This window comes from Lutra lutra, chromosome 14 (assembly GCF_902655055.1).
Source record: "Lutra lutra chromosome 14, mLutLut1.2, whole genome shotgun sequence".
NCBI classification, from domain to species: Eukaryota; Metazoa; Chordata; class Mammalia; order Carnivora; family Mustelidae; genus Lutra; species Lutra lutra.
Window position 1 is genome coordinate 12007854 of NC_062291.1, and position 25099 is coordinate 12032952.

The 25099-nt window shown below is 40.7% G+C and overlaps 1 protein-coding gene across 6 annotated transcripts in view; it reads left to right on the forward strand.

Moving 5' to 3' along the window:
- CHRM3 (cholinergic receptor muscarinic 3) overlaps window positions 1-25099 on the forward strand; it is a 506410-nt gene that overhangs the window by 216710 nt on the left and 264601 nt on the right. For all 6 annotated transcript variants that reach the window (XM_047703265.1, XM_047703264.1, XM_047703263.1 and 3 more), the window contains one exon: window positions 13440-13502. The gene's annotated coding sequence lies outside the window, so the exon portion shown is untranslated. The remainder of the gene's footprint in view (window positions 1-13439; window positions 13503-25099) is intronic.

A 25099-nucleotide genomic window follows, 5' to 3' on the forward strand; every position in this document is an offset into this window, starting at 1 on the left:
CCCATGATTCTTTAGCCTTGCAGTTAATTTAATTTTTTTTTCTTTTTCAATTTTTTTTTCTCTTCTTCTGCTAAATTTTTTTAACTTTTACCGTTTTCTTTTTTAACGTTTTTTAAATAGTTTATCTAATATATATATATGTATATATATATTTTCCTTTTTATATTTTTTATCGGCTTTCTTTTTTTAATAGTTTCTTTATTTTTTTCTTTCTGAACCCCTTTTTATGCCCTTTCTCCCCCCTCACGATTTGGGATCTCTTCTGATTTGGCTAAAGCATATTTTCCTGGGGTTGTTGCCACCCTTTTAGTATTTTACTTGCTCCTTCATATACTCTTATCTGGACAAAATGACAAGGCGGAAAAATTCACAACAAAAAAAAGAACAAGAAGCAGTACCAAAGGCTAGGGACTTAATCAATAAAGACATTGGTAATATGTCAGATATAGAGTTCAGAATGATGATTCTCAAGGTTCTAGCTGGGCTTGAAAAAGGCATGGAAGATATTAAAGCAACCCTCTCGGGAGATATAAAAGCCCTTTCTGGAGAAATAAAAGAACTAAAATCTAACCAAGTTGAAATCAAAAAAGCTATTAATGAGGTGCAATCAAAAATGGAGGCTCTCACTGCTAGGATAAATGAGGCAGAAGAAAGAATTAGTGACATAGAAGACCAAATGACAGAGAATAAAGAAGCTGAGCAAAAGAGGGACAAACAGCTACTGGACCACGAGGGGAGAATTCGAGAGATAAGTGACACCATAAGACGAAACAACATTAGAATAATTCGGATTCCAGAAGAAGAGGAAACAGAGAGGGGAGCAGAAGGTATGTTGGAGAGAATTATTGGAGAGAATTTCCCCAATATGGCAAAGGGAACAAGCATCAAAATCCAGGAGGATCAGAGAACCCCCCTCAAGATCAATAAGAATAGGTCCACACCCCGTCACCTAATAGTAAAATTTACAAGTCTTAGTGACAAAGAAAAGATCCTGAAAGCAGCCCGGGAAAAGAAGTCTGTAACGTACAATGTTAAAAATATTAGATTGGCAGCAGACTTATCCACAGAGACCTGGCAGGCCAGAAAGAGCTGGCATGATATATTCAGAGCACTAAATGAGAAAAACATGCAGCCAAGAATACTATATCCAGCTAGGCTATCATTGAAAATAGAAGGAGAGATTAAAAGCTTCCAGGACAAACAAAAACTGAAAGAATTTGCAAATACCAAACCAGCTCTACAGGAAATATTGAAAGGGGTTCTCTAAGCAAAGAGAGACCCTAAAAGTACTAGATCAGAAAGAAACAGAGATAATATACAATAACAGTCACCTTACAGGCAATACAATGGCACTAAATTCATATCTCTCAATACTTACCCTGAAAGTTAATGGGCTAAATGCCCCAATCAAAAGACACAGGGTATCAGAATCAGATAAAAAAAACAAAACCCATCTATATGTTGCCTACAAGAAACTCATCTTAAACCCGAAGACACCTCCAGGTTTAAAGTGAGGGGGTGGAAAAGAATTTACCATGCTAATGGACATCAGAAGAAAGCAGGAGTGGCAATCCTTATATCAGATCAATTAGATTTTAAGCCAAAGACTATAATAAGAGATGAGGAAGGACACTATATCATACTCAAAGGAACTGTCCAACAAGAAGATCTAACAATTTTAAATATCTATGCCCCTAACGCGGGAGCAGCCAACTATATAAACCAATTAATAACAAAATCAAAGAAACACATTGACAATAATACAATAATAGTAGGGGATTTTAACACTCCCCTCACTGAAATGGACAGATCATCCAAGCAAAAGATCAACAAGGAAATACAGGCCTTAAGTGACACACTAGACCAGATGGACATCACAGATATATTCAGAACATTTCATCCCAAAGCCATAGAATACACATTCTTCTCTAGTGCACATGGAACATTCTCCAGAATAGATCACATCCTGGGTCATAAATCAGGTCTCAATTGGTATCAAAAGATTGGGATCATTCCCTGCATATTTTCAGACCACACTGCTCTGAAGCTAGAACTCAATCACAAGAGGAAATTTGGAAAGAACCCAAATACATGGAGACTAAACAGCATCCTTCTAAAGAATGAATGGGTCAACCAGGAAATTAAAGAAGAATTGAAAAAATTTATGGAAACAAATGATAATGAAAACACAACGGTTCAGAATCTGTGGGACACAACAAAGGCAGTCCTGAGAGGAAAATATATAGCGGTACAAGCCTTTCTCAAGAAACAAGAAAGGTCTCAGGTACACAACCTAACCCTACACCTAAAGGAGCTGGAGAAAGAACAAGAAAGAAACCCTAAACCCAGCAGGAGAAGAGAAATCATAAAGATCAGAGCAGAAATCAATGAAATAGAAACCAAAAAAACAATAGAACAAATCAACGAAACTAGGAGCTGGTTCTTTGAAAGAATTAATAAGATTGATAAACCCCTGGCCAGACTTATCAAAAAGAAAAGAGAAAGGACCCAAATAAATAAAATCATGAATGAAAGAGGAGAGATCACAACGAACACCAAAGAAATACAGACAATTATGAGAACATACTATGAGCAACTCTACGCCAACAAATTTGACAATCTGGAAGAAATGGATGCATTCCTAGAGACATATAAACTACCACAACTGAACCAGGAAGAAATGGAAAGCCTGAACAGACCCATAACCAGTAAGGAGATTGAAACAGTCATCAAAAATCTCCAAACAAACAAAAGCCCAGGGCCAGATGGCTTCCCGGGGGAATTCTACCAAACATTTAAAGAAGAACTAATTCCTATTCTCCTGAAACTGTTCCAAAAAATAGAAATGGAAGGAAAACTTCCAAACTCATTTTATGAGGCCAGCATCACCTTGATCCCAAAACCAGACAAGGATCCCATCAAAAAAGAGAACTACAGACCAATATCCTTGATGAACACAGATGCAAAAATTCTCGCCAAAATACTAGCCAATAGGATTCAACAGTACATTAAAAGGATTATTCACCACGACCAAGTGGGATTTATTCCAGGGCTGCAAGGTTGGTTCAACATCCGCAAATCAATCAATGTGATACAACACATTAATAAAAGAAAGAACAAGAACCATATGATACTCTCCATAGATGCTGAAAAAGCATTTGACAAAGTACAGCATCCCTTCCTGATCAAAACTCTTCAAAGTGTAGGGACAGACGGCACATACCTCAATATTATCAAAGCCATCTATGAAAAACCCACCACAAATATCATTCTCAATGGAGAAAAACTGAAAGCTTTTCCGCTAAGGTCAGGAACACGGCAGGGATGTCCGTTATCACCACTGCTATTCAACATAGTACTAGAAGTCCTAGCCTCAGCAATCAGACAACAAAAGGAAATTAAAGGCATCCAAATCGGCAAAGAAGAAGTCAAACTATCACTCTTTGCAGATGATATGATACTATATGTGGAAAACCCAAAAGACTCCACTCCAAAACTGCTAGAACTTGTACAGGAATCCAGTAAAGTGTCAGGATATAAAATCAATGCACAGAAATCAGTTGCATTTCTCTACACCAACAACAAGACAGAAAAAAGAGAAATTAAGGAGTCCATCCCATTTACAATTGCACCCAAAACTATAAGATACCTAGGAATAAACCTAACCAAAGAGACTAAGAATCTATACACAGAAAACTATAAAGTACTCATGAAAGAAATTGAGGAAGACACAAAGAAATGGAAAAATGTTCCATGCTCCTGGATTGGAAGAATAAATATTGTGAAAATGTCTATGCTTCCTAGAGCAATCTATACATTTAATGCAATCCCTATCAAAGTACCATCAACGTTTTTCAAAGAAATGGAACAAATAATCTTAAAATTCATATGGAACCAGAAAAGACCTCGAATAGCCAAAGGAATATTGAAAAAGAAAGCCAAAGTTGGTGGCATCACAATTCCGGACTTCAAGCTCTATTCCAAAGCTGTCATCATCAAGACAGCATGGTACTGGCACAAAAACAGACACATAGATCAATGGAACAGAATAGAGAGCCCAGAAATGGACCCTCAACTCTATGGTCAACTCATCTTCGACAAAGCAGGAAAGAATGTCCAATGGCAAAAAGACAGCCTCTTTAATAAATGGTGTTGGGAAAATTGGACAGCCACATGCAGAAAAATGAAATTGGACCATTTCCTTACACCACACACGAAAATAGACTCAAAATGGATGAAGGATCTCAATGTGAGAAAGGAATCCATCAAAATCCTTGAGGAGAACACAGGCAGCAACCTCTTCGACCTCAGCCGCAGCAACATCTTCCTAGGAACATCACCAAAGGCAAGGGAAGCAAGGGCAAAAATGAACTATTGGGATTTCATCAAGATCAAAAGCTTTTGCACAGCAAAGGAAACAGTGAACAAAACCAAAAGACAACTGGCAGAATGGGAGAAGATATTTGCAAATGACATATCAGATAAAGGGCTAGTGTCCAAAATCTATAAAGAACTTAGCAAACTCAACACCCAAAGAACAAAGAATCCAATCAAGAAATGGGCAGAGGACATGAACGGACATTTCTGCAAAGAAGACATCCAGATGGCCAACAGACACATGAAAAAGTGCTCCATATCACTCGGCATCAGGGAAATACAAATCAAAACCACAATGAGATATCACCTCACACCAGTCAGAATGGCTAAAATTAACAAGTCAGGAAAGGACAGATGCTGGCGAGGATGCAGAGAAAGGGGAACCCTCCTACACTGTTGGTGGGAATGCAAGCTGGTGCAACCACTCTGGAAAACAGCATGGAGGTTCCTCAAAATGTTGAAAATAGAACTACCCTATGACCCAGCAATTGCACTGCTGGGTATTTACCCTAAAGATACAAACGTAGTGATCCGAAGGGGCACGTGCACCCGAATGTTTATAGCAGCAATGTCTACAATAGCCAAACTATGGAAAGAACCTAGATGTCCATCCACAGATGAATGGATAAAGAAGATGTGGTATATATACACAATGGAATACTATGCAGCCATCAAAAGAAATGAAATCTTGCCATTTGCGACGACGTGGATGGAACTAGAGGGTATCATGCTTAGCGAAATAAGTCAATCGGAGAAAGACAACTATCATATGATCTCCCTGATATGAGGGAGAGGAGATGCAACATGGGGGGTTAAGGGGGTAGGAGAAGAATAAATGTAACAAGATGGGATTGGGAGGGACACAAACCATAAGTGACTCTTAATCTCACAAAACAAACTGAGGGTTGATGGGGGGAGGGGGGTGGGGAGAGGGGGGGTGGGGTTATGGATATTGGGGAGGGTATGTGCTATGGTGAGTGCTGTGAAGTGTGTAAACCTGGCGATTCACAGACCTGTACCCCTGGGGATAAAAATATATGTTTATTAAAAATAAAATTAAAAAAAATAAAAATAAGAAAATAAAAGTGTATCTGCCTAATGTGTTTTTTTTTTTTAAGATTTTATTTATTTATTTGACAGAGAGAGATCACATGTAGGCAGAGAGGCAAGCAGACACAGAGAGAGAGAGGGGAAGCAGGCTCCCTGTCGAGCAGAGAGCCCAATGCGGGAGTCAATCCCGGGACCCTGAGATGATTACCTGAGCTGAAGGCAGAGGCTTAACCCACTGAGCCACCCAGGCACCCCTGCCTAAGATGTTTTAAATGAAACTAGCATCATTACTAACTAATTCTTCATCACCAAATCAGTTCCATAATGTAGTGGATCAACTTGGCTGTCCCGCTACCAAAAGATCTTGGGTTCCGCATTCATTAGGGGTCCTGTAATGTGTTTTTCAGATGTCTAATGGAAGCCCCCCAAAGAATATTCTATATAAGATTCTAGACTCCAGGCACCTTTTTCCATCTTAAAATTCATTCCTGGAAACATTGCTCTTTGATCAGGCTTTGGAGCACTGTTTTGACCAAAAATAATAAATATTCCTTTCTCACCTTCACAGTCGTATTATGACTTAACTTCAGGGACAGGGAGAAAGACTGAGATTTAAAGGACTATAATTACAAGCCACCTGAGTAGGGACTGTGGAAAGGTTACCTGAAGAAAAGGGTGATTAACATTTCCAAGCATGTGAACTGAGTCATTTCTGGCTGAAGGGTAGCATTTTAAAGATATAATATTGTTTATAAAATTAAGGAACTTCAAGACTGGACCTTTTCCTTTGTTATAGATTTTTTTTTTTTTTTCTTGAACTTTTAAAGAATACAGGAAACCATTTGGTGGGTTAGACATTTTTAAAATCATAGTCTTATGGAGAAAATAATAGACTTTTAAGTCAGAATGTATTTTCCCATGTAGAGCAACTTCCTGAATGGAGCGTTTCCTTGTTTTCACTCAGTACAACACCTTTACACTTTCTTTCTCTGAATAGTAGTTACTGTTGTTTTTCCTAAGATATATTTTCTAAGGATTATCTCCCTCTTCTGCCTTGACATTGGAACATTGGCCAAAGATTCTTTACAGGGTGCCCTTAGTACAAAACCCTCTCTGAGACCCAACAGATAATAAAGAGATAATGCAGGGAACACTGATTTTCTTGCCAAAAAATGAGATTGATTGATAAATAGATAGAATGATAGAGATAATACACAATTAAGAAACATGGGAACCAAAATTGCTACAACATTTTTGATCAGTAACAGGCATGATCCATTTAACTATAAAGTATGAAGACCCTTTAAGCCATAAATTATAGCTTCTGGAATATGTGACTACAAAGTGAATATACATATACACAAGGATAGTTATTGCTAAATTGTTTTTAATGGGAAAAATAAAAGGAAGCAATCCTCATCTCATGCACAGTAAAAGGACTAAATAAATTTCGTCACTTCATGCTGAGGTGGGTTCCATCTGCTCTTACAAAGCATGAGTCTGAGCTATATGGACTGATGAGGAATATGTGTTGTACTGTTTCCTGAGAAGATCATGTGCATAATAACATGAAAGGTAGGGTGATGGATATGCTGAATGATAAGACAAAATATAGGGAACAATAAACACCGAACTATTAAATTCATGGTGACTGAATGATAATGCGGGAAAAACAGAAATCATTGATTTTTTTTTCTCCTTCTATAACTAGGTATGATTTGGTTTAAGTGAGCTTTATTACTTTATAGCAAAAAAAAAAAGAAAATATTTTATTATGTATTATTATGCATGAATGGTCATTTAATTCCATTTCTAAATCATTAGGTTGCCAGTAATTTAGGCTCCAAAACAAAAAAATTAATGGTGGAACCTGGGCGAACAAAACCACCTCCTGCCCCTACCTTATTCGTTCTACTCTGTTTCCATAGACTCCTTAGAATTATAGATAAGTTAGTCTCCTAGGCTCACCCATAAATGCATATATCAACTCGTAAATACCTCTATATCCAATGTGGATTAAAAGGTGGAAGATAATGGTTTTTCTGTATAAAAGGAAAAGTGAAAATATATAAACACATGGCTACTTTTCCATCCCACATCATTCCTACCAGTAATACAGATTAACTACTTTTTGACAAACCTACCTCATCAGTTTTAGAAATATCATGATAAATCACATGCGATAAATGACTCTTTCCCTCTTTAATTCAGATACAAGCCCCACATCATATTCCTTGCTATGCATTGCCTTCAAATTAATTATGTAATGAAAGGAGCCGAGATTTCAAGGATTCTTTTTTATCCTTATTCTGCAAATTGCCAGCAAAGGAGGATATTTCTGTCTTATCATCATACATACTCTACTTAAAGTTCAAATTTCATTTTAAATCCACCACTTCTGACTGAAGGACAAAATTCAGAAATGGTCAGATTTGGGCTCAATTGTTCTTTAATTCTGTTTATTTACTTTCAGTGTTCTAGAATTTGATGATTTTAAAGAAAAATAAATGCCAAAACTATAGGTGAGGTTCAAAATAATCTCCAGCAGGTTCTTGTTTTTATCCACTGGAGAGCTGAATATCAAATTGGGAGTGTATCAGTGTATTCATGCTGCTGTAAGAAAGTGTCCCCGGCAGGGTGGCTGAAGCAGAAACTCTTCTCTCACCGTTCTAGAGGCTCGGGTCCCTGGACAATGTTGGTTTCTGGTGAGGCCACCTTGCCTTGTAGACAGTGCCTTCTCATTGTGTCCTCACATGATCTATTGTCTGAAAGAGGGTGAGATTGAGAGAGCTGCCCATGCAAGAAGGACAGAGAGCAGGGGCAGGATGGGCAGAGGGAGAGGGACAGAAAAAAATTGCAAGCAAACTCCACATGGGGCTCAATCTCATGACCTTGAGATCATGACCTGAGCCAAAATCAAAAGTTAGACTCTTAACCTGCTGAGCCACCCAGGTGCTCCTCTTCCTCCTCTTACCGGAACACTAGTCCTATAGGAATAGGGCCCCACACTTATGATCTTATTTAACCCTTGTCATCTCTTTAAAGGCTCCATCCCCAAATATAGCCACATAGGGGGTGAGAGCTTAGGGCTTTCAGCATATGAAATTGAGGGGGACAAAATTCAGTTTGTGACAGGGAGAAAAACAAACATTGGATACTACGGGGTAATAACTTTGTGAATATTTTATGCTATGCTAAGTTTCTCCCAAGTTTTCCTTGTGTCTTTTAGTAAAAGAAACATTGAAATGACATTTAACTGCCTACTCCCACCAGCAGGCATAATCTATAGAGTCTGATTTTTAGAAGGTCATGAATTATTTCATTAAATTGTTAAATGTCTTTATATTTAACATAATATGTAAGATATGTACATATATCCTTCTCAAAAGTGACATTTTAAACTACACCTTTTTAGAAGTTTTTCTTTTGCTTTTTAAAATAGCTAATGCAGAAAGAACTGGTTAAATGTGTTAAATTCTAGTAAAACGTCAGTTTCTTGTTATTTAACTGGCCCTGTAGAAATACTAGTTAGTTGACTAAAAGTAAAGACTTTTTCTTCTAATGTATAAGAAAAAATTAAAGCACACAAGAATCACACCTAATTACAGAAAGAGTCAGCCAACAGTGTTAATATTATTAGAGAATCTCTTTTTTGTTACTTTTCTATGTAGAGAGATAATGTGAAATTACAAACTTTGGATAATCTTTTCACACAGTTTTCTCCATCTTGTTGAATCTAGCCTCCAACTTTTATCTCCACAGTATGAGATTAGATTTGTGGAAATTAGACAGAGAAGTGGTCCTTTTCCACGGAGAGGGTCAAGTTTTCTTCTCCCATTCCCGTTTTCTCCAAAACTGAAATGGAGAGCAGTACTTTTCTCCTCATTTAATTGTCTATTGGTATGGCCTTGAATTTCCAGAACCCTTGGCGTAATGAGACTTTATAAGAACCTCAGTAGCCACTCTTGCGGACTCCGGCTCTGGGAGCTGTGAGAATTGAAAACTGCCAGCCAGTCGGACTCCATTGCTGTGCAATGAATAAGTACATTCATCCCCTCTATGTGGAGGCTTCTGGGAATCTTGTGACCTCTGAGAGGTCTAGGGTGGGTCTTAGTGAGACACTATCGAGTGGTAGCATTCCTAGACAGCAAACCCCAAAGAACATCATTCCCACTTACTGTTGCTTCCCTTCCAGAGTGTTACGTTTTCAGGAATACCCAGGTAGAGCCTATCTAACATAGAGCCCTCAGCGTCCCCTAAAAACTCTCATTGCACTGCCCTGACCAAGGTGTGTTGCCTAACAGAACAGCCAAAGCAACATCTCAAAAATGTAGGAATTGCCGGGCCTGTTGTACTTCCGCCCACTCAAACCAGGAGGTGTGTTAATTTTGTGTCTTGGGTGAAGTAAAATGAGAAGGAATGGACAGAGAAGGGGAAGGGTGAATGGGAAAAGATGGAGCAGCGCCAAATTTTGTCTCAATGATCCCTCTAGAGCTGTGGTTCCCCTAGAAAGAGCGAACGGGGAGCTATTTCTTTATCTATACAATGTAGACAACAACAGATAGAGCTGTGATGAGGCCATGATTGGGTGTATACAAAGGGCTTGCAGTAGCAAATATTCAGTAAATACTCATCAGAGCTGTTGTTCCTGCTACCATTATGGGCGATTGGAAATGGAAAGGGTCCAAGCTTGGACAACAGTTTTACCCATCAGTCACCAGACGGACAACTCTAAGACAGTTACTTGATTCCTGAACCTCATCTGCAAACTGGGGATTATAGCAGAAGAATGCACAATTTCATTCCTAAGAACAATTTCATGTGTTAATTATCTCTGTCTTTCGGGGGGCCTGAGTGGCTCAGTCGGTTAAGCGTCTGACTCTTGGGTTTAGCTCTGGTCATGATCTTGTGGGTTGTGGGGTCGAGTTTTGTGTGGGCTCCACACTCAGCGGGGAGTTGACTTGAAGTTTGTCTCCCTCTGCCTCCACTCCCCATCCCCCGCCATGTGCTCCCTCGCTCTCTCTCTCTGGTAGATAAATCTTTTCTAAAAATCTTAACAAAAAAATGACCCCTGTCTTTCCTCGTCTGGATGAGATGGCTTAAAAAATGAGAAGATGAACTTTGAAGGGAACTAGTTAGTGTATAACGTGACATCTGAGTGAGCACAGATACTTAGTGAATCCTGTTTTTAAATAAGAACTTAATGCAAACTAGAGTTAGCATAATATATACATTTTTAGAATTGTATTTATCCTATTCCCATAAAACAAGCTGTCAGGCACAACTTTGTAAAAACACTTGTTATTTTGGTCTTCAGATAAGGCAAGTTAAAAACTAAAGCTATATTGTGAAATTAAAAAGGAATATTCTATATCTTAAGAGGCTGGGATCTGATTTCAGCTGAACACAAGAAGTTAAATTAGTTAATTAAGCTTATTTATTTCAGAGCCGTGAGCAGGTATGATGCTGTGTAAATCAGATGGCTGTGGATTGAGTTATCATTCACTTAGATTGCAAAAACATCTGCATAAGTGGTCTGTGTCTTCCAGGATATAAGAGCAATACACATGCTCACAATAATTAGAAAGCAGGCGGGCGCCTGGGTGGCCCAGTTGGTCGGGCAACTGCCTTCGGCTCAGGTCATGATCTCGGAGTCCCAGGATCGAGTCCCGCATTAGGTTCCCACCTCCATGGGGAGTCCGCTTCTCCCTCTGACCTTCTCAGCTCTCATTCTCTCATGCTCTCTCTCAAATGAATAAATAAAATCTTAAAAAAAAAACAATAATTAGAAAGCAGACAAATAATGATGTTTTGGAAAAGACTGAAGGAAATGCAACCATCTAGATGGTTCTACTAAAAGTCCTTCTTTTAGTAGCTACTTCATGATGCCTGTAAAACTCAGCCATTTAAGGACAATAACAAAAACACCTACCTTTCTCTATATACATCCTAAAAGTAATATGGTGTTGGCCTATTGAAAGAGATGTCTCATCTACTCTTTGCTAATTATTATTCTGTCCCAGGCTTTGTGTTCCTCTTTATTTGGCTAACTGCAAGATTATGACAACAATCTCTGAAATCACCAATCATATTTTCACTATATAACCCTTTGAACCATGTTTGTTGGATTTTGGTAGAGCCTGTCATCTACACTCAGAGATTTGAAGCTCACCCCTAAATGAATGTCATATGCAATTAATTTGCAATAGAAGTAATTTGAAGTTAGAATGAAAGCCAGATCTCTCACGGGTTTTCAAAATAAATGCTTTCTCGAGTCTAACACTAGAGAAACTCAGAAATACTTTAAGGTATTCAATCTCAGTTGTTGTTCCCCAGTTCATTGAGGGAATGAGATATTTTTATTAGCAGACATTTTAATGACTGAGTAGTGTTTATCCTTACTTATGTGACTTAATTTTATTTTATTGAGAGGTACGTATTCACTTATTAAAATGATCTGAATCCCAAGATGTAAGCATGTTGGGAACTTCTCCTTATAAATTAGGCAAATGTGTTCTGGATAACTGTTATCCATATATATCCATATTGTCCATATAACAAATACTTACTGAGCAACTAGTATGTGCAGGACACTCAGTAGGTTACAGTGACTGGACTGACATGCGTCTCTGTGGGATTCACTCGCCCTTGGGCTCATTAGATTCTAGAAGGAATCAATGGTCAAAGATGAAGTCTAGGCTCACTGGCATGCCCCACATGGCCCAAAGCATCTGTGTCCTAGAGACCAGAGACCAAAATGCCTGCATCCTCCCACTGAAGTGTTATCTGGTGACTTTCCCCCCACTTCCTCTGGCAAGAATGGGAATGTTGATATTGGCGCATATTCTCTTGAAGTTCCAGCTGCTCATAGGTTTTTTCCTGAGGAGACGCGGGTGTCTAGAATAGAATGTCCTCTAGGACAATGCTTCTCAAATTGATGTAGCATGAGTGATTTTTCTTTCTTTTCCTTTTCCCCAATCCTTTGTAGACAGATACTTTAAAAAAGAGAGACATGCAAAACAGAAATCTGTTTTTTACTATGACTGAAACATTTCTTTCCATCTCTAGGCTTAACTTGTAGACCCTATTCTCAGAAGCTGCCCTGAACTTCTCTAGTCATACACATCCTGGGAACCCTCAACCTTTCACCTCACAGACTCTCCTTGTGCTGTAGTCTGACCTCACCTTCACCCCCAGGAAACCACAGGGTCCTCCTTTCAAAAATCCACCAACATCTCAACATCTCAGTCTCCACCCCAAGTTCTCCCATAGTCCTTACTGTTCCTTCCTGACCCTCTGTCCCCAGTGACATCCTTGCCAAGGCCACACTTCCTTCATTCTCTGCTCATGAAAATCGGTGCCTCTATTTCATTCTCTAGTCAACCTTTTAAAAGCTTTCCCAAGGTTCTAGCCTAAATGTCAGACTCTGTACACTTTAAAAATGTGAATGCCAGTGTCCAAAATGGGGTTGGGGAATTTCTTTAAGATTTGACTCTAACCCTGTGTGTGAGTGCATGAGTCTGTGTGTGTGTCTCCATAGCAGCTAGGGAGGGTAGCCTACAACAGGAGCTTCTAAGGGTGGTAGATAGTACTAATCCACCAGCTGAAAAAAGGAGGATGCCATTATTAACATGGAAGAAGGAATGTGCAACTTCTGTTGTTTCCTCTCTTCTAGCTTTAGATCCCTTCACTGTGACCAGAGCTTTGGTGGGTGTGAGGAGTGGAACTATACACACACACACACACACACACACACACACACACACACAGAGGAAGAGCATTTTGAGAAGGTCAATAGATGTGTTTCTTCTGCCAATGACAGGAACCTTCAGTCTCCGACCATGTGTGTCCTCATCTGTTACATGAGATGGTTAGGCACCATGATCTATGAGCTCACTTTCACTAGAAAATTCTGTAATCTTCTGACATTTCTTCAAATCCTTTTGTGTAGCCTACTGACTTTTCCCCACCTAGGGCTATATGTTAACCCCATTTTCTTAATTCTCTTCCAGCAACTGTGTTCTGATCAGAGGCCAAATAATTGACATTCGGAACTTCCACTAAGGTACTATAAGGTAAGATCTTTGGAGAGGAGGGTTGAGTTCTTTGTTTTAATAAAAGGATTTATGGATTGATCAGTGAAATAGATTAATGAGGAATAGGGATTTCTAAATTGGTGTTTTCAATATGATTTCTAATTGCTGTCTGTGCATCTTAATATAGCTATACAATAGTGCTTGATTTTTTAGTCTTTTTTTTTTTAAGATTTTATTTATTTATTTGTTAGAGAGAGAGAGAGAGAGCATGAGCATAGGCAGACAGAGTGGTAGGCAGAGGCAGAGGGAGAAGCAGGCTCCCCGCTGAGCAAGGAGCCCGATGTGGGACTCGATCCCAGGACGCTGGGATCATGACCTGAGCCGAAGGCAGCCGCTTAACCAACTGAGCCACCCAGGCGTCCCGATTTTCTAGTCTTGATAAAGATATTGTTTTTGCTTATTTGCTGATCAGATTCAAAATTACAATGAAAGCATGTTTGTTAAAATATGAAATAAGTAGTTTTATTTCAAATATTCCTTTGTATCTTAATTATAGCAATATGGGATTATTGGAAATCAATGCAAAATGTTTGCATTTTTAGAGTATATAGAATCTTATAGCTCATCTAACTCATAGAAGCTTAAATGTTATCCCTTGATTTATATCATCTTATCCAAAATGCCATACAAAATCTGATAGGGAATATAAAGAGTGATATTGTAAAAAAAGGTTAATCTCCCTTAAACATTGTTAATACTTTCTCCATTCAGCAGACAGTGCAACTAGCCTACCTAATATCCTTTCTCCCTTCTAAATAATAATAATAATAATACCATTATTACTATTATTATTCTGATGTTTTTAAGAACAGTGAAATGCCAAGTTTAGAATCTTTGCCTTCCCTGACTCCTTTATTGAGGCCTCATAACCCAGCTCTGGCTAACGAACTCTAGATGGTGAGCTCCAGGTAGGGCCTCCCTTCCTGAATTTATTCCCTTCCTGACACAGCAGAGTATCTTTGGAATATTTTCCTTATTAGGACTCCATCCATCTACCTGGAAAGCTGTTCTAAAATTTGGAGCCGCTGAGTAATGACACAGTCAACGCCATTGAAAGGAGAACTTATTACTTCCATATCCTGAGAGAAGGGCCACTGCCTGCCACCAGGGCCATCTGAGGAAGCACCAGGTTAGACAGAAGAGAAGGAGAAGTCGGAGTCAGAGTCTTTACTTGGAGTGTCTGTAGGAATAGCTGTGCAGAACGGGACAAACAGCTGAGAACTGGCCATTTGGAAGAGTGTAGGTAGGCGCTGGTTGTAGAGGTTGTCTCTAGCCTCCGGGTCCCAAGTGCTAGGGAAATACTGGCTTGGGGTGTAAGAGTGAGAGGAGAACTGGATGTATACAGCTAGGATTGCTTGGTTTACCTATGAAAGGTGGGTTCCGGTCCTCGCCCTTTGCTATCTCTAAGAACTGGCTAGCCCTGGGAAAGGCAGTCTTTTCCTAAGCAGCAAGATTTTAAGATCTCAAAACATCATAAAATACAGGAATTAAAAACCATGATGAGTACCCAGCACAGCCCCAATCTCGTAGTCCCAAGGACAAAAGCCCCAGCCAGAGATGTTGGAGCAGAAAGGTAAAGGAGCTTGACTCCTTGATGACGTTCTTGAGTTCTCGTGAACCTACCATCAGCTCTCCCGTGGTATGACCTTGATCGGTTAGGTCCCCTGAGCCTCAGAGCTGAATGCAGACGGAGCTGATTCACGGTCATTCAGATCCAGCCGCTGTGCTTGTTGTTGTGCCTCTTTAATGTCGCAGGAGTACTGTCCGGGTGTTAGTATCCCCATCTACAGATGAGGAAAACTGAGATGTTGAGAACTGTGTCCTGTGATCATAGGTGTCACGGGCGAGGTTTGGACTGGACCTGTCAGGTGCCCTTCCCAGTGCTCCACTGCCTTGATGCTTATCCTGGCAGTATCTGGCAGGACCCCGTGCTGTTGCTGATCACATCTGCTGGCTAGTCTGTGGCATTGCTGGCTCCAACCCTTTGAATGCTTGCTCTTTGGTAACACAGAATTCCCACTGGATTATCCATTTATAAAACTAAGTGAACTGAGACTCTTCCACATTAAAAAAGAAAAATGGAAGGAGAGGGAAAGTCTGGTTGGGGGGTATCAAAAGGAATTAGAATTGCCTAGGAAAGCAGGTGAAGGAACTATGAATTCCAAGGTGAGTTGTTTTTGCTTTCTTGAATTCTTTTTTGTAATAAATGTTTAGAACTAATGGTCTCAATATGGCCACCAAAATTCTTTTAACCTACAGTCTTAATATTAAATATTCTCCTTCTCACAGTCTGTTACTTTACTCATACTTATTGGGTTCAGGGGGTAAAATGCAGATAAAAGATAAATTATGTAAAGAAACTCCTTTCCAAGGAAATCATGCACAATATTGAATAAGGTACTGAGCTGAGTCGGGGAAGGACAGGGAAGGAGGTGCTTGGGTAATGGAAAAGTCTCTGGGCTGGAAAATACGAGAGGGGCACTGCAGGTGACAGCCCAGCTCTGCTGTCCTTAAAAATGCCATCTCACCTCTCCGGACCTTTGTTCTTTATTTGTAAATTGAGGGTGTCAGATATTCTGATACTCTCTTAGTGTAAAATAATAGCTTACCCTGTTGGATCTCCTTTGCAAATACAGGGACATGCTGTGTCTGCTAAAGCCATGCTTTCCTTTTGGCCTTTGAATCTCTGCGTTCTCGGTGATTTTCCTGTCTCTTTCCTTTCTTTCAAATAGATCCTGAATCTCCTCATTTCTTTCTGTGTCTTCTGTTACAACCCTACCCCAAGTCATTCTGTCTTGCCGGGACCACTGTATGAGCTTCCTCCTGGCCTACTGACTCCTGTGCTTGCCTTGCCAAAATCCTTTCCATGTGCCACAGTCCCTACCTGGAGAAGCCACATCACATCTCTGTCTCTCCTGCTTGAGACCTGCTCAAGACCCTTCCACTCCCCTACATCAAGGGCCACACTCCAATGCACAGCCATGACTTACACATCCCATACTTTTCTCCTTGTTCCCCTACTCCGTCATCTGTCCTTACCATTCTGTGAGTGTTTCTTTGTGTCCTTGCCCCCTTCCTGGGGCCCTGCCCATTCACATTTCAGCGGCTGCAGCCTTCCCTAACCACTCTCTGGAAATGAGCACTAGCCCAGGCATGCAAATTTAAGTCCTTCTAAAAACTAGACATTTTCTGTTGTAAAATACCCCGCTATGGTAAAAATACATACCCCTACAACTTAAGGGATTTAGGCAAGACTGAAGAATGCAGCCATGAGTATTTGTTTAGGGTTTGCTGTTGATCTCTTGCCCTAGAATGATCCAAGCTCCCTGAGAGCAGGGCATTGTGTGTGTGTGTGTGTGTGTGTGTGTGTGTGTGTGTGTGTGTGTGTTGCCGAAACCACAGTGCCTATAGGGATGCCTGTTGCCTCCAGGAAGCTTTATAAATATTTGTTGAATGGATGAATGTAGAGGCAGAAAATGCTATAAGTCAGTTATCTCAAAAGAAGTTAAGTTGTGCTTATAGATGTCTCCCATGAGTCTATTGCTTAGGAAGGAAGGGGAAAAAAAGGTAAAGATGGGAAACAAAAAAATAGAAAGAAAGAAAGAAAGAAAGAAAGAAAGAAAGAAAGAAAGAAAGAAAGAAAGAAAGAAACCCTTCTGGGAGGAGGGACGGACAGCAGCGCACACAGAGGCAGCAGTTAACCTGGAAAGGATGGCTTTCGGTCTTCTTCCTAGCTGCGTTTTTGATCTATGATGAGGAGTGGCAGATGCCAATCTTCTAGATCTTACGTAGATTTATCAACTAAGCCTGGCACATACGTAATCAGACATGTTTGTTGAGTGAAGGCCCCGAAGAATGAAATAATAAATTATTGAACTGCTAAGAGCCTTTTGCCTTTTTTTTTTTTTTTAATGGGCATGATAATATTCCCTGGATGCCAGTATTCAGTCCCCGTGTTGGTAACAGGCGTTCCAAATACACTGAGTGTGAAAAACGTTCCGTGAAACAGAATTCAGTTACTGTGCTCGGCATCTCCCCCAGAGCATTTCAGAATTCATTCCGTCTTCAAGTAAATTGTCACAGTGACTATCCAGAGTGGCACACCATGCTAATGTATTAAAATGCTGATGGGAAAATGGAAACGAGAAAAACGTCTTATCTGTCAATTAAATGATGTAGCCTCGTGGTTGGATTACAGCAACTCTGGGCCTTTTTGTTTTCTGCCAATTGAGATTTGACAGCTGTTTATAAAATATTTACATTCTGATTTCAGTCACATTGACAGCACTTTTGGGTCTTTGGAAGATGACAATTACATGTTAGGAAAATGTTAAAAAAATTTTTTGAAGCTGATCTGTTGAGGGGGAAAAATCTGTTTTTTTCAAATTGTGCAAAGGAAGGAAATGTATTTTATTAAAGGATATATTTCTAATAAAATAAAGAAATAATAGGTTTTTGTGATCCAGAGAGATACTGCATGTAATATGAAGGAATATTCTTCTCCACCCTGCCTGTTCTGGGCACCTTAGCTTTTCTTAATCAGCCCTGTCTAGCTAGATACATGCTTCTCACCTTTTTCACTTTTTTATGCACCCATAACGTTTGTGTGGTACATGGGTAGGCAAATTAGACTGGATTTGAGAGCATCCATACAGAATTTTGCAGAAAAAAAAAGTATATTGTTACTATTCAAAGAAGAGAAAATAAGTGTTGGGAACAATACTAAGTACTGAATTTATGTAGAATTTTCCAATAAAATACTTTCAAGTGTTTTCATGAGAAATGTCAATTTATGAATCACTTCTTCTTATCAGGTATTAGGTTAGAAAGAGTGACCTATATTTCTTGGTCAGTGATCTTGCTGGAGTTTTGACAGTCATTATCTGTGTTATGCTTCGTAGGAACAAGTAGATGATAGAAAATTTAAAGCCTGGTTTATAGCCATTCAAGACTTTCCTGCAATTGAAATTCTGTTTAAAGAATCTAACAGCGGTTACTTTCGTTCACTGACAAACGCTACATTGAAATTTCTTAAGGCAAATGATTTTGGAATTCAACCTAACTTTTTGAGTATGAGGTATTTTTTTATATATTAAGATTTTATTTATTTATTTGACAGACAGAGAGAGAGCACACAAGCTGGAGGAGGGGCAGAGGGAGAGGAGAAGCAGGCTCCCCACTGAGCAGGGAGCTCGACTTGGGGCTCCATCCCAGGACCCTGGGATCTTGACCTGACCCAAATGCAGATGCGTAACCAACTGAGCCACCCAGGCGCCCCTAGTATCAAGTATTTTAAAACTGCATGGAAAGCATAGATTTTTTTTTGCTAGCCATCACCATGCACGTAGCTTGGCCCCCTCTAAAAAGGCAAAAGTGGGCTTGAGCCTATGTGTGGAACCAGGAGGAAAAGTCTAGCTCAAGGCCCTGGGCCCACCCCCTCCCCATCTCTGCTCTTCCCTGCTCCTCCAGGGGCCTCGATCTGGGGCCATTCAGGTGGACCCCTAGCCTGAAAGTCTATCATGTCCCTTTCCCCTCTGGGTCACAGCTGTGCCCTGGCTAGCCATTGGGCCCCAGGTGCACTAAAGTATGCGTCTGGTGACTGCTTATGCCCAAAGCAGTAAGCAGACCTGAGCCTCTGGAAGGGATTCTGGGGACCTGCAGATACGAAGCTGATCTAGAAGAACCCGGACTCTTGTGGGCATTTCCTTTGCAGAAGGCATTTCATGGCCACAGGAAATCCAGAGTGAACCTTTGGATGCAGCACTTCTCAAACACGAATGTGTAAACACCTGTTAAAATACAGATTCTGATTTGGAAGGGCTGAGGTGGGCCCGAGCTTGAGCATTTCGGACGTGCTTCCCAATAAGGCCATGCAGACACCGACTGTGCTCTGAGGAGGAGGCAGTGACGTGACGGGACCACAGGGACATGGCAGTGGGTCCCGCTGCCTGGTTGCAGGGCAGTGCTGGACAGAAGTATCTGCTTTAGGTGAAGACGGAGACCAGGGCCTGCCACAGAGAGCCGTCCTCACCTGCCAAGATCCTCAGCCTGGATCCTGTGCAGCCCTTACTCCTCCCAGTTATGTATCAGGTCTCTTCGCCATATGTCCTACCAGGTGTACCTCCAAGGGCTCGCAGCCCCTTGAGCATGAGAGCAGCTCACTCTGTGGCTGGGCACTAAGTTGGATGTCCAGGGGGCAGGGCCCACCTTGGCTGTGCTCAGAGCATCCCAGAGTGGCCGCAGGGGCCAGGTGTCCCCATCAGGCTTACAGCCTGTGAGAGCTCAGCACCAGCCTGCGCTCGTCCACACCTGCCCTCTGGGGGATTGGCGCCTCCGCCCAGGCCCTCCCAGCCACAGAGCAGCTGTGAGGGCATCTGGGGGGAACCCTACCCTGCCCAGGTACTGGAACCCCACAGGTCGGAAGCCCTATAACTGGGTTCAAAGAGGCACATTAGGGGGAAGTAATTAATCCACTAGTTCTCTTGCAAGACTGCAATACATTATGTGGGACTAGATAAAAAAGTATTCAGAAATGACCCAAATAAAAGCAGTGCATTTAAAAAAAAAAAAAATGACTACATTCTCAGAGAACAGTTGAATAAAAGGGAAAAGAACACCCAAATCGGGGAAAAAATGTTAAAAAATGAACCTTTGGGAAACAAATACATGTGTTATGCTACATGCAAAAGAAAATGCCGCCCAAAGTTGATTAAATTATCAAAATATATCACAGAATCCCATTTGAAACAAACACACAATCGGTAGCTGGAGATGGGAATCAAAAATAAATCTTAAGGGATGACCATAAAAACTTGTAACAAAAGAGCAGCTCTTGGAAACTAGAGTCATCGGGTAAAGTCGTAAAGGTGATTCATTTCATAAAAATCTGAGTTTGAAGGTGACGCTTTTTAACTAGGTAGGTGACACTTTTTAAGTTAAAAGGGGTTTTAGACATAGTTCCATAACATACAGAAGTTTAGTCACATTCCAAGAGAAATGAAAGAGCTCGTTACAATAAAAACATTATAGAAAAGAATGTGAAAACCAGAGGCGTAATCTACCAGTTTGCAGCGTGTGTACAAGTATAAGAAGAAATCAGTGCAGGGCGCCTGGGTGGCTCATTTGGTTGAGCGACTGCCATCAGCTCAGGTCATGATCCTGGAGTCCTGGAATCGAGCCCCACATTGGGGCTCCCTGCTCAGCAGGGAGTCTGCTTCTCCCTCTGAGCTCTGCCCTCTCATGTCCATTCTCTCTCATTCTCTTTCTCTCTCAAATAAATAATTAAAATCTCAAAAAAAAAAAAAAAGAAATCAATTCAAAGCACATATAAGAATGACTTGGAAAAAACAAAGATCTCATAATGTGATAAAAGGCCAAAGCTTTGGACGTGCTGTATTTATTTACACTGTAGCATATCCCAAAGAGGGGAAAAAAAAAATTCCATTCACACAGCTTCTTCCTATTCTAAGACTGCAAATTCTGTCCAGTTTTCTTTACAGCAAAATAGTTGTTCAGTTTCTGCTGTATGTTCCTAAGATAGAAATCTTAGATGATCTGTACCCATGCTTTAATACACAGCTTCTTTCCTCAAAGAACATGCTGTCCAGTTTGGATGAGAAAGCTAGACACATTTTTGTAATGATGTCAGTGTTAAATATAAGACCAGATATAAGGAATGTCACTAAGTAGTTTAAGTAGCAGAGACATCCTGACCCAGTGCTTGTCGTGGGCTGTAGATTTAGCGGGTTTACGTCCTGATGCTTTTCACAGTGATAGACCTACTTTTGAGCTTTTAAGATCACCTTCATGAAAAGGATGTGTTAATGACATACCAGGGCAGAACAAGAGAGGTAACATTTCTGTTTATTTTCGGGGGCGTTGAAGAGATGACATGCATAGAGACTTGCATAGAGACTTGGGAGAGGGTAGGACTTAACATGGGAAGAAAGAAACCCGTGGGCATTTCGGGGGAATAAGGGGACAGAATTCCCCGAAATGCCCACGGGTTTCTTTTCTGAAGTGAAGTTACCAGCTTCAGATATCTGGTGTGTGGGGGGGAGATGGTGGGCTCCAAGGAGGGGGAGAGACGGGGAGGAGCAGACTGAGAAGGACTTTGCAATTCTAAAGGAGCTTGGGTTTTATCTGAAAGATCAGTACCGCTGGAGGAGTACAAGCGGAGGAATGATGGGAGGAAAATTAACTGGGCAACACTGTGTGGAACTATGGGGAAGGTGGGAAAAGAGGTCGGTCACTTTCATCAGGAACAAGGACTATAGAGACTGAAGAGGAAACCGCCCCCTGGAGTGAAGGGAGAGTAGATTCATAAAACAGCGCTAAGAAGTCTGTCTCATTCTTTCCTGCCTCCCCTTGCTGTTTGCTCTCTCCTGCTTCTCTACACTTTTCAATTCTTTTAATGATTCCCCTTTCATATGTAAATTTAAAATGGATTCTCGTCCTAAAGAAGAAGTAGACAACACCCAGCTAGGTTCTCTTTTGATTTCTGTCTCCCTGTCCAGTCCTTCTCTTCCTCCAACCCTCCCAGACCCTAATTCTTTCTTCAAGTTTCCTCCTCCTCCCTGTTTTCCTGAACTCACTGCAGCCTGGCCCTTGGGACCCCCATTCACTGGGCATGCTGCTGCAGAAGTGACCGATCTCCTTGTAGTTGATGAACCCCAACAAGTGTTGATCCCTAACTTTCCTGATGTCTCTGCAAGTGTTATTGCCATTGGCCTTTTGGAAGATCTCACTTTCCTTGGTTGCAAGGAACCTCCCTCTCCTTGAATCTCATTGTACCTCTTTCCCCCTTGTCAGTATGTTCTTCTCTCTCCTTCCTTCTTTCCTTCCTTCCTTCTCTCTCTCTCTTTTCTTCTTCTGTCACCTGCCTAAGTGCAAATCCTCTTCCCTACCCCCACAAAGCTCTGTGCAGAATTCTTCTTATCTCACTTAAAGTCTAGGCTTAGACTATGACCTTTAGCCCAGTGCCTCAAATCTGTGCCTCTAGCTTAGCCATCTTTGCCAAGTCCACATCTGTATATTGAACCAGACAACTCTCTCTACAGGTTTTTGCCACCTAACTCCACAACCAGAACAGCAGAACTGAACATCCCTGCCCTCTTGCGCTCCCTGGGTCTCCACGTCTCTGTCCTACAGTTATGTGCATTACACAGGTGCAACCCAGAAATATCCCTTTACCTTTCTCAAGTGAAAATCTAATCGGAATTCTAACTGAGCCACTTTCTAGATGTGTGACCTTCAATATTCCTTAGCTTCTATGGCTCTCAATTTCCTTATTTATAAAGTGGAAAAAATAGTTACCACCTGCCTCACAGAGGTGTTGTGAAGATAATAAATGGCACATTGCAAGCCATCAATAAGCATTAACTGTTGCATTGTTTGAAATAGACTCCCTATCGACTTAAAAAGAAAAAACAAAACTAGTCTTCTTATCGTGTCTTTTAATTTTTGCTTAATTCTCAAACTTCACTTCTCCCATTTCTCAACTTCCACCCTGCTCTCTGCCCTTAAAAAAAGGTGCTCTTAGGTCTGTGCTCTGTCCCCCCCACCCCCCAGCTCCCTGGTGCCTCTTCCTGGTATTAGATCATGACTTAACCATGATCATTTCCACCAATCCTCATCCTCAAAGTGTATCTGGAGTAGCTCTTTTTTTTTTCTTCAAGATTTTATTTATTTATTTGACAGACAGAGATCACAAGTAGGCAGAGAGGCAGGCAGAGAGAGAGGAGAGGAAGCAGGCTCCATCCCAGGACCTTGGGATCATGACCTGAGCTGAAGGCAGAGGCTTAACCCACTGAGCCACCCAGGTGCCCCTGGAGTAGCTCGTCTTATTTTGTCTCCCCAGTTCTCAACCAGCTATCCCACATGGTCTTCTGGAAATGCACTACCTTAGAGATGGTTCCTTCTGCATTGCCATTGATTGTGCAACTTTATCTGCATCTCTGTACCATCAATTCCTTGGTGGTAGAGGCCACACTATTTATCTTGAGGTGGGAGTGGTTTTAAGAAGAAGTATAACCAGGTTGGGGGCACCAGGTGGTGGGTATTGTAGAGGGCACGGATTGCATGGAGCACTGGGTGTGGTGCAAAAATAATGAATATTGTTATGCTGAAAAAAAAAATTAAAAAAAAATAAGTCACAGGGGTATAGTCTACAGTATAGGAAATATAGTTAATAATATTTTTAGAACTTAGGTAATAGATGGTAGTCAAATTTATCTTAGTGATCATTTCCAAATGTATATAAATGCTCATTATGTGGACATTTATACCTATGTTTACACCTGAAATTAGTATAATATTGTATGTTGATTATACTTCAGAAAAAAAGTCTAAAAAAAAAAAAGAAGAAGAAGTATAACCACAGGGTGTGGACAAAAGAGAATAAGCATAGGACACACCAATGATACACCTAGAAATGGCCCTAGATAGAGGGGAGTCAACTCCCTTTCCTCTTCAGTTGAGTCTAAGAGAGCTGAAAAGGGGCAAGTTTGAAGAGGAGAAGGCAGAAGGCAATAAGGTGATATTGAGGGGAAAGTTAACCAGAGATGTGGGGGGAGAAACAGAAGCCAGCTGGTAGACTGTTCACCAAGGATTAGAGAGCTCCACGGGTCAGTGTACAAGAGATTATCACAGGGGTGGCTGGCAAGAGAGGAAGGCTCATGCTGACCTGGTGATAAATTTGCATCTGTATAAAATCTTCCAGAAAAAGATCCCGAAGAAGAGAGGCTTTCAGTGTCAAGAATGAGGAAGGGACAAGACATACATAAATTTGTGATATTTAGGAAGCTGAGAGAGAAAGCTAACATATACACACAGTTTCAATGAGTCACAGTATTTTGTTACAATATGTATGTAGTGCCATATATAATAGCATATTATAAATACACTTTTATACACAGTTGACTCTCATTATCATATGGTTTCACTTATTTGTGGAGCATAACAAATAGCATGGAGGACAAGGGGAGATGGAGAGGAGAAGGGAGTTGAGGGAAATTGGAAGGGGAGGTGAACCATGAGAGACTATGGACTCTGAAAAACGATCTGAGAATTTTGAAGGGGTGGGGGGTGGGAGGTTGGGGGCACCAGGTGGTGGGTATTGTAGAGGGCACGGATTGCATGGAGCACTGGGTGTGGAGCAAAAATAATGAATACTGTTATGCTGAAAAAAATAAAAAAAAATTAAAAAATAAAAAATATACACAGTTGACTCTCAAACAACACAGGGCTTAAGTGTGCTGACCCCCTGCATGGATAACTTCTGACTCTCCAAAAACTTAACAACTAATAACCTGTTACTACATTACTGAAACCTTCTCAGTAACGTAACAGTCGATTAAAATGCATTTCATATGTTCTGTATTCTATACTGTATTCATATGATAAAGTGAGCTAAGAAGGAGAAAATGTTATTTAAAAATCATAAGGAAAGAGAAGATACATTTATAGGACTGTAAGAGAATCTGTATGTCAGCAAAACTGTGCAGTTCAAACCCGTGTTGGTCAAGGGTCAACTGTATTTTGATTATAACAGTACAGTGTTTATTATAGAAATATAG